An 11,084-nucleotide genomic window follows, 5' to 3' on the forward strand; every position below is an offset into this window, starting at 1 on the left:
GAAAACATCGCCGCGGGGGCTCACGTGGACCGACGTGGAGCGTCTTACGTAATTTCTTTTAAGCTCGCTCAGAAATACACGTGCCAATTTATGTAGCGAGCTATGAAGAAGGAAGCACGACGGCGAAGCGCAGCGCTCGCTCGAGCACTCTCAAAACGTGCGCGACCGACGCGACGCTTTGTCCCGCGCGGTCTTTCGTAATAATCCTCCGCGGAACGCGAAACGGGATCGCGAGTCGTTGGCTTTGTTTTTTACACAATATTTTCCACCCGAGAGAATCGACTTTGGGAGAGTGGCGGCGAGAGAGAAGAGCGAACGTCGGCGACACCGATACCGATCGGGACTGTTCCTTCCGATCGGCGATACCGATGATTCGATTTCGAGGAGTTGCCTCTCGCGAGTTATGCAAGAGAGGAGAGTCCTGAGATGAAATAAGAAACTAATCCGATACTTCATCGTCCGTTATCATCCGATTATAAGTTGGTAAGGATTACATAATACTGCTGCTTCCTGTTCTTGGTACCGGTTGCATTCTCCGCTCGCGAGAAAACGATCCAAATTATCTCGAGAGCCAGATGAATCCAACCGGAGAGCCTGACGCGGATGAAAGTCAGAACTTGACAATTGGGATAATAACATGCTATAAGTTATTAGCTATAGCTTAGCTATAAGCTAAGATTAAGAGGAAAATATTATACACATATTATTCTGAAGGTTAGAGGAATTATATGTTGTATGTATAATGCAAATCTGATTGATTTTAATATAAATTTCCTCTTATATACACATTATTTAATCTTTCTTTAAGAAGATTATTACTTGTTCTTACTGTACTTTATTTTTACTGGTTATATTAGTTAATTTGAAGGAATTATTATAATGTATAGCGAAAAGTAATATATATATAGATATACTTCTGGCTCCAGTTCTACAATGAATAATTAATAATAAATAATTGATATAAGAGAGAAACAACTGGAATGTTGTCTGATAAATTTTAGATGAACGGTTTACTTTAATCGGTTTACCGAGAGAGGAATTCTTTTTCTGTAAAAGCCTTCGCTTAGAATATGATGAGACTATGGCAAAAATCACTTTACACGAATAGAATACTTTTTTCTGGATGTATCCCAGATTTATGTTCAAATCTTTTTTTATTCTGACTTTGAAACTTTTATATACTTTCTTTCAATTTCTCGCGAGGTACGTGAGAGATTTACGAACATCGTTCCGCCTCTTCTGGAAAAGATTAAACGTAAACATTTGTTCGAAATTGCCAATCGCGACATGTGAGTGATAATTTCAATGCGACGCGGAGAGCGTATTGCTATATTCTGTATTTATGCGGCATTATGAGATGAAAATGAGGAGAGAAAAGGGAAGTGTGACAAGCACGCCCGCGAGAGAGACCATTTTTCTACCTTTGTCGCAACGTAACGAACTTAACCCGATCGAGCTTGCGAAATAACTACCGCGTCCGCCATAGCGATACTCATGTCCTGAACGTGAGGACGCTTTTTATCGGCTACGTTTTTTTTTTAAATCTCGCCACTTTTCGGCTAATACGATTGAACGCGATCGGTTCTACCGGCCGAATGCTGACCAGAGTTCCATGAGGGCGCACACACGTACGCACGCACCTGTCGTTCGCGTGTGTGCGTTCATGCACACGAGAAGCGGCTAAGTCGGTTAGCATCGATCAAACGAGATAGAATTCTCTAGCTTGACACATTGCTTTGCGTTCTACGTCTCTCTCTCTCCAATTACTATTGGGATACTGTGTATACACGTAACAGCGAGGTCCTCCAGATTACCCGAATCCTTTCGACCTCAGATTAGATTTGCGGGTTCCCCCAATGGAATCGATCTTCTCCTCCAGTCGGATTGGATTTTTGCCTACCTCCCGAGTTTACAAATTCCCAGCTTTCAAAAGTGAGAAAATTAAAGCCCGTTAATTTAAGCAAGAACCAACAGCGCTTGTGTTGCCGACTTGTCGTCTGCGACATAAAAACTCACTGATTTATCTAGCGGACGAGAGATATTTTTGTTCGAACACTGCCGTGCGATTCTCATATTCCACATGACTCGAAAGCTCGTCTGAAGGCGCGCCTTTAAGCTCCGCTCGCGTGGAACGGTTGCGTGGTATCGCAGCAACGTTCCTCGGCACGAAGTAATCGCGTTACGCCCGACACGTGTCTGGCCTAACTTCGATGCCAGACTCAAGGTCACCGGACGATCGGCCTGTCGGCGATCCGTCCGCAGGTATCCATCAAGCCCCCTGATTTATTGGACACTTGTGGCGCAAACTTGCCCCGAGATTCAAGGACGTAGCGCGAGCGCGAGCGCACGGGACAAAGATCAATTACTCGTCGCGCGGCCAGCGGCCGCGGGCGTCATCGGCGAGGGCGCGGGAAAAAGCGGAAGAACGCAGGACACGTCGGCGACAAGTTTGAGAGTGCTCGCACGTCGAGGTAGGCACGGCCGGTAGTTTCCGCTCGCCGACGTTCGGGCTTTAACGGGAGGAACGCGCGAGCCGGCAGCCGCGGGAAACCGCAAAGTCGCCCCGGGCTCGCCGCTCACGTTGGCGGTTGAATCAGCGAATTATATCGAAGCGAGTGATCGAACGCCTCCGTACGACGCTCGTGGAAGGCCGACTTCCATCGTAGGCGAGCGGATGAACGGCCTACAGCGGCGATAAAGCGCGCTAGCTCGAGGGCCGGGGAAGATGCAGCTCTCGCCGACCTTCGGCGACGGACAGAGCGGGATTAATTTCGCAGCGTAGGAGTCACATCTCGTGCTCGACTTTAACGAGTCCAGCGGACGAGGAGATTTCTCTGTCTCAGCCGACGTAGAACGGCGGGAGAAGCTATCGTCGTCGTGACGGTGCGCAGGCTCATCGATTGCGTCGGCCAAGAGCGTGCGTCGCACGCGCAACTTTCTCCCTGATCCTCGAGCAGACGAGCGAAACAAAGTAGACGTAATGACTTTGGCCGAGACCAGTGGACTAGCCAGTTCGTTAGCCGATGTCGCGGCAATTAAAATTAGAGCGTTTAATCATCGGTGCGCGGGGCGCGTCGCTCGGCTTCGCGGCGACAACTTGCCCACCGGGCTGTCTCTCTTTCTCGCTCCCTCTTTCTCTCTCTCTCTCTCTCTCTCTCTCTCTCTCTCTCTCTCTCTCTCTCTCTCTCTCTCTCTCTCTCTCTCTCTCTCTGTCTCTCTCTGTGTCTCGATGGCGCGACGCGAAATTACATGGAAAATCTGGTTACGGTTCGTCGGCCGTGATGAAAGGCACTTAAGAACGACGCCTAGCGGCCGTCACTAGTTACAAGTCTCCCATCGCGCGAGGACACGTCTCGAGTCGCCGAAATAACCGAGCGGGAGTACGTAGGTTGTGAGTCTCCCTCCCCACCGTCTGAACTTATGTAGGCATTTTCGACAGGATGGTGGTTTAGGAAAGAGAATAGGGGACTAGTGCTTCCGGCCGCCACTCGCTACCCCTGAAGGTAGGGAACCTCCCGGTGTTTCAGTCGGTGCGAGTCCGACATAACCCACGGCCCCCCCCCAGGGTACCCCGTGGGTACCCATAAGGGGTTTCATCAGGGTCACCAAAAAAAAAAAAAAAGGCATTTTCGACAATGACAGCATCGCGCGATAAGGTCACGTGATAGCACGACCGCGAGACGCGAGTGATCTTGTCGACGTGCGACGAAGAGAAAGCGCGGACACCGAGGCACCTGAGGTCCGCCTCGCGACGCGATGAAAATACATCAAGGTCGAGATTCCCCGAAGAGAAGCTCACGGTAGTCGCCCGCCGCCGCCGCCGCCGGGCTCGAGCGGTCTCCCGAGGTGTCTGAGGGATGCAGCGGCCTTTTTTCCGCCTGTCGCGCACCGACCTCATAAATTTCTGCTGTAAATTATTTTACATCGCGCGAGCGCGAGCGACTTTGCTCGCGCGCAACTCTCATTCTCTTCGCAGTCTCGTACGTTTTACGAGGGTAGTACCAGAAGTACCTGACCTAACAAAGAAAACGCAAAAACTTTGGGAAAAAGTATCTTTATTTCTCTATATAGTCTCCTTTTAGGTCGATACACTTTTTCCAGCGATGTTCAATAGCTTCGATACCCTGTTTAGTCAGTGGGAATCGTCGAGCTCCTCAAAATAGCCATCAAGCCACCTCGGTCCATTGTTTTGACTGTTCCTTCGTCTCAGGTGTGAAGTGATGGACCCATGTTTCATCCATGGTTATGAATCGACGCAAAAACTCGGCTTTATTGCTGCGAAACTTCGCCAAACACTCGATTGAAACGTCCTCACGATGTTGTTTTTGTTCCAATCGCGGCACCCATCTTGCGCACAGCTTTCTCATGTCCAAATTCTCAGTCAATATGCGATGTACAGCACTTTTTGAAATGCTTACCATGTCTGGCTAACTCGCGCACTTTCAGTCGACGGTCATCCAATACCATTTTGTGGATTTTCTTCACCATTTCTGGCGTGGTCACCTCATCTGGTCGACCACTGCGATGTTCGTCTTGGCAGCTCTCGTACGGCCTCGTTTAAACTCTGCCACCCAATATTTTACTGTGGTAAACGAAGGAGCGGACTCCCCCAGAGTAGAATCTAGCTCCGCTTTCATATTGCTTGGACTGAGGCCTTTCAAATGAAAGTATCGTATCTCACGTAACGATGACCAATTTTTTTCATGTTTACAAATTCACCGAGAGCGTTCACTATTGATGGCTGCCAAATAAATACTAAACAACGTAGCGTCGTCCAACTTCAAACTTAAGCTTTATAAGCTTGGTACTTTCTACCATAGTCATTCTTTTCAAACAACAACCGCTATCTATAACGTCAGGTCGGGTACTTCTGGGACTACTCTCGTATCTTGTCGGAGCAACCCTCTCCTTCCTCCCCAGCGGAGGAGAGTTTAAAGCTGCATAAGAAACAAATGCGTTGCCTCGACGGGCGCTTCGGAAAAATTAGTCTCGCAGGCTGTAAAGCTTACAGCAGCCCCGGCATGAGAACGAACACAGACGCAGACGCAGCTTCGGCCGCGATTAGATCGCGTTGTGCTCGGAATATTTGCACGATCAACAGCGGGAATGTGTTTACGAAGGGATGATAAAGGTACGCAGCTATCGCAGCGGCACTTTCGCCCGGGATGAAGCAGCGCAGAGCAGAGCGTTCGGATATCCGCACGCTTGACCCAATTTGCCGGGGAAATCGAGCTCGCGATTTTAACAATCGGGTCGGCAAGGCGCGCTCGCGAGAAGAATGCCAGCGGAGGTACGTAATGAAAACATTCCAGAGATATGGAGAAGTTTCCGCACAGTATCGCAAAATAAGCGGGCGCGCGCGCCAGTTCTACACCGGGCAGGCGTACAAATTTCTCGGGTATTTAAGTGCCGTTTCGACGGCGCGATCACAGCGCGAACGCGCCGCCGCAGGTGGCAGGTTGCAGGGGCGCGCCCGGGGAGGCGGCGGAGGAATGTTAATTTGGAAATTGCCGCCGCGGAATCCCGATCGGGAGTGCCTGCGATTTTCCTGCGTCGTGCGGAAAATTCTCTCGCCGACGGTAAGCGGCCGATTCCCCGGTGAGTCGGGCGCGCGTTATCCCCCCGCTGCCTATCGAATGAATCTCTGACACGGCGTGTCACCTAAATTCCAAGTTAGATTACCCGTGCGATAGGAGTGCGCGGCTTCTGCGAGAACCGGGTCACTCGTTTTTACGTGATGCCTGAACAAACAAGCGGACAGACGGACGTCTGTTTTGATTTTATTTATGTTGCAGGTAGAGCGCGACGTCGTGCGCGCACGACGAAGCTTCTCTCTCTCTCTCTCTCTCTCTCTCTCTCTCTCTCTCTCTCTCTCTCTCGTTTCTCTTCCTCTCGATCCGATTCGCACATGTCCGGTGAGTGAAATTTTCATCAAACAACATTTCATACCAGACCGGACGCTTGGCGCGTGAGCGCGTTGCAATTGTGTGAGCGAATGGGCGCGGGAGCGCAGCAATAACCGAATAATTTCGCGAAAACGTGCAGGTGGCGTGCTGTAATTTCTGAGGCCGAACGTGGCCGGATTGCGGAAAATTTCGCACACGCCGTCCATTGACGAAGCCCCGGTGGATTTCGGCCAACGGGGCCAGCCCCGGGGAATGCCCGATGAAATGAGGAATTACCGGAAAACGCGTGCCGAACAATTTATCGATGTCCCGTATCCGCTGGATCACGTGGCAGTTCACACGGTCTCGAGTGGTTCGAGAATTTCTGATATTCGTTCGGACGCTGCGCGCCGTCCTTCGTCGTTAATTAGCGCGTTTCGATTCTAGAGATCGTCAGACATTCAGATATTTCATTTCCCGGAACTTCACCGCGCGAAGCCTCCAAACGCCAAATGAGAACGTGCGCCATATTACAAAAACTTGAATATTTCCGCGAATAAAAGAGGACGAGCGAGCGAGCGAGAGAGAGAGAGAGAGAGAGAGAGAGAGAGAGAGAGATGGAGACATTCACGAGTGTGTAAAATGTTTAATGGACGCATATAAATCTGGTTGACGCTATTTGGCACGCGGAAGCTCGCCATTTCGGGCTTTGCGGATCGCTTGATCGCGGACGCGAGATCGGCGCGAGAGCTTCTCCGCCGCGCATCCGGACAAAAGCGAAGGAAGAGCCAGCCAATAATGTAGAATCGATGGACCCTTAGAGTTCATTGCTCACTCTCGTGCGCAGACACATCTCCGCGTTTTCGGACGATGAAGAGCGCGGCGTGTGCGTCGCATGGATGGATCTTCTCGAGTCGCCAGTTTCCTCGCGGAAGGATCTATGACGGCGTTATTACCGTGGAATACCACTTCTCTCATCCTTTCATCATCCCTTTTTTTGCGACCTGCTCGTCCGTCAACAACTCAGCGGACAACGTAGACAGAGGTCGGGACGGAACGAGTGTATCCATCTCGGAGAGTTATTTGTCAGTTCTGCCCTCAGCGCTTTCCCTCTGGGAGGCGTCACTGAACGAACTTTTACTTTTCACCCTGACTAACCACCGTAGGTAATTTTCTACACGCTCGTCGTGTCAGGTGCGTCATTCACGAATTTCGAGAGCGTTACCCCCGTCTCCCAACCACCCCCGGATGTCTTCAACCGCTGGGCGACGATTATTCGCGACAGGTCCCTCTTTGAAGATGCCAATTGTTTCGGGAGTCTCATCGTGTCGCTCGCCTTCTCCGTGGCCGAGTCATCGCGTCCTGAATCGGCACAGACTCGGTCGTGCGTCATTTCCGTCGGGGGATGGTTCGCGGGTGCATCCCGCTCTTTTTCCGTCGTCGGTCCAAACGCGAGATATCTGCACGTACAGATACGCGTGACGGTAATTTCAACACACACACACACACACACACACACACACACATGCACGCCTACCGGGTTGCTCTCCTCGCCAAACATTTGCACGGATCGCCGTTGAAATATGACACTCCCCCCTCTTGTTACGAGGAGCCCTGTCTTCAGTGGCGGAGCAGCCGACGGCTATTTTCGTCCGTCGCAAAAATACGAGGCGTAATCCCACTTTTTTCTCTCTACTCTATCTTCTCTCTCTCTCTCTCTCTCTCTCTCTCTCTCTCTCTCTCTCTCTCTGTCTCTTCCTCTTCCTCTCTCTGTTCTCTCTCCGCTGACCTCTCATTGCGTCGCTAGAGACGTGACTAATGAAACGGTTCTATGACTTTGGCTGCCGTTTGTGACGTAAGCGATATTAGATCCCGTTAGATTGATGCCGTTTATGCGATACGCGCGAAACACTCGAAGCGAATCAGAAGGGATCCCGAGATAAGGAGGCGTGATCGAGATACCCGAAGCGCACTCAAGGCAAACACTGACGTAAATTGAAAAGTGCAATTTTCCTTGGCAAATAGGGTAACGCCTTTAACCGCGCGGTCGCGCACGCACAAAACACCCACACGTACACGAAGTGCAGCCGGCGGCAATTTCCTTACTCTTAGCCCTGCTACTCATCAGCAGCGATATGGGTCGTCGTTCATTATCGATGCGACGCGCGAGCGGGATCGGTAGCGTGTCTATCAGCATGCAAATAGTCGGACGCGCGAGTCTGATGCAGCCCTTCGTAGGTGTTGCGCTCATCGAGACGGTGCCTGCGGGGCGCGTCACGTCGGATAACTTCCCAAAGTTCCGCGATCAGGATTTGACGGGGAGAGAGAGAGAGAGGGAGGGGAGAGGGAGAGGGAGGGAGTGAGGGAGGGAGGGGGGAGAGGGAGAAAGAGGGAGGGAGAGAGAGGGAGAGAGAGATGAAGAGAGAGATGGAGAAGGAGAGAAGGAGAGAGAGAGAGAGGGAGAGAGAGAGGGAGAGAGAGAGAGAGAGATGGAGAGAGAGAGATGGAGAGAGAGAAAGGGAAAGAGAGGAGGAGAGAGAGGGGGAGAGAGAGAGAGAGAGAGAGAGAGAGAGAGAGAGAGAGAGAGAGAGAGAGAGAGAGAGAGAGAGAGTGAAATGGTCGCACACCACGTCGAGCGGCGGGAATGGTCGGAAATTTACGGTCGGGAAAAAGTTGAAAAGCACGCGTAGATCATCGCAAAGATCGGATAGCATGAATAACGACGCGACTCTTTGCAGAAGAGAATCACGTGCCGCTGATAACTTTTGTATCAGCGAGCTCTCGCGCTGTGAAATAGCGCGGTAGACCTTTATTCCTGTCGCGCAGCGAGCGCTAAGTGTGCCCTTTTAACTTCAGCTTTCGAGCTTTCTTACGTACGAGCTGTTACGTAAAACCGTTATTTCAGCTCGACGAGCGGGCGGGCATTCGCAGCGTTCGATACGCGTCCGGAATGAGGCCCCGCGGGGCACGTTCGCGAAACACAGTTGGTTTATGTACGCTCCTCGTACTCAGCGTGAAAATACAGGGAGAGATTCTCTCTTGTTCTTTTTGCCACGGTCAATCGCAACAATTGGCTGACAGGAAAGTTTGACCAGCGTAATTCTGGGTAGTTTGCGAAACGTGCCTTGCTCTGCCCGTTCGAGTTATTTTGAATCGCCGCGCGAGTGTCTCTTCCGGGCGATATTTACGTACGTATTGCCGCAATTATTCGAACGCAACACAATGTTCTGACGCTGCGCTTCCACGAATCGCGCCTCTTCCGCTTTCCGTGCAAGCTGACGCGCTCAGTAACGAGAACTGCAAGTTCCTCCGGCACGCTTGAATCACAATTCCTTATTCACGTTTCTTACTTGCGTGTACGTCGCGTCGTTTCTGCATTCGGCTCGCTAACGATCGCGGCCCGTAAAACTTTTTCACGAGAACTTGAAAGAAGTTTAACGCACCGTCGGTATATGTCGATCCGATACAACAACTCACAGATATATGATGATGCAATAACCGGGACTCCCCCCTAAAGAGAATTTTTTTTCTCGTCGTCGATGTGATATAATAACTCGGGTACGACGTAATGTAATAATTCTCAGATTCCGAAATAGGGGTTTCCCCTCGCTCCCGCTCGACACTCGGAAGTTTGCGATCGACGAAAGCGGAGACGCTCGTAAACGGAATCTGCCGTCGTTGCGTAATCTCGGTACATCCATTCGCTAAAAAATTCGTCAAGATGACGTAATTTCTCAAAAGAGCTTCAAAAGAATAATGTAAGATCCACTAAATGTATAAGAGACTTTTTTTACGCTCTGCGAGTGGTATTTTCACCAGAGTAGAAATATCGTGCACTTTGCGAGAAAGAGAGGAAGAGAGCGAGAGAAAGATTTAATATCGAAAACTTTATATCCTCTCGATGCCGCGTACAATGGACGATTAAATTTAACAGAACAATACTGAGAAAAATAACATTTTCCAGAGCTTGCTTTCGCGGCAAACTAATGTGTCTACATTCGCAAAATTTTCTCTCTCACCCCTGACATGCGTTGCATTCATTGCATCATCGCTCATTCTCCCTTTTTCCGAGCCGACAACTTTACGATCGAACTGCATGTGAAACTTCTCAAAGGATACGCGATACAGATACATCGTCCCTGCACTAGGAAAAATGTATTGTTGCGTGAACCAAAATTTTGTTGCAACAACAAAATAATTTGGTTAAAATATGCCCAACAAAACTATTTAGTTCCTGTAAACAAATATCTCGTTTGATTACGGTTTGTTCGTATAACGCAATACTTTTGTTATAGCAACCAAAAAGCTTCAACTATATGAATTTCGTTAAAAATACTACAATTTTTTCTTAATATACAAAATCTAAATTTTAGTGCACAGAAAGGCAAAACAGTATCCACTGTGCCACTGTATTATTTTAGTTTATGTAAAATAATATTTCGTTATTATGTAATTTTTATGGATAAAATAACTAAAATGCTTGATTCTTACGTATGAAGTCTGAGAACAAAATCATTTGGTCCAGAGAACAAAGCAGAAAAGTATATCTAGTTGAGACAACTGAATATTTTGTTATATAAAACAAGATATTTGGTTGTCATTGAAAAATGCCTCAACTAAACAGTTTTGTCAGAGATACTACATTTTTTTTCCTAGCGAGTCGCCGACGAACACCGGCGCCGAGGGAATCGAATGGACAGCGAACCCATATCGCTCAAACCCATTCAGTATCCGAGTGCAGCCCGAGTGCGAATTGCCACGAGGAGAAGAACGAAGCGAAGCTTCTCATCGAGGACCATGAAATCGAGCAACGAACGAGACTCCTCTGAAGGAGCCGACGAATTCACGGAGTCGCCGACGCGCAGCTCTCCGAGTGTTACCAGCGGTGGTGGTCCGCACCGCGACGGCTGTAACTACTGCCGTTCCAAGAGCGCCTCGTACCACTGCGCCGCGCAATCTCGCCGCTCTTACCACTGACGTTATCAGCCGGCTGACTACGTTATCAGCCGGCGCTCGGCGGAACGGCTGGGTTGTCGCCGTCTCTCGGCCTCTCAGGGGGTGCTTACCGCCGCCGCGTGTATGTACCTACGAAGGGAGCGGGAGAGGGATGAGGGTTGGCAGAGCGCGCGCGCGCGCCTTCTCATGGACTAACCGTCGTCGGCAGCCGGCCTGCGATCAATACTCGCCGGCCGGGTGGCG

The sequence above is a fragment of the Harpegnathos saltator genome, unplaced genomic scaffold (genome assembly GCF_003227715.2).
Source record: "Harpegnathos saltator strain DR-91 unplaced genomic scaffold, Hsal_v8.6 scaffold608, whole genome shotgun sequence".
Taxonomy (NCBI): Eukaryota; Metazoa; Arthropoda; class Insecta; order Hymenoptera; family Formicidae; genus Harpegnathos; species Harpegnathos saltator.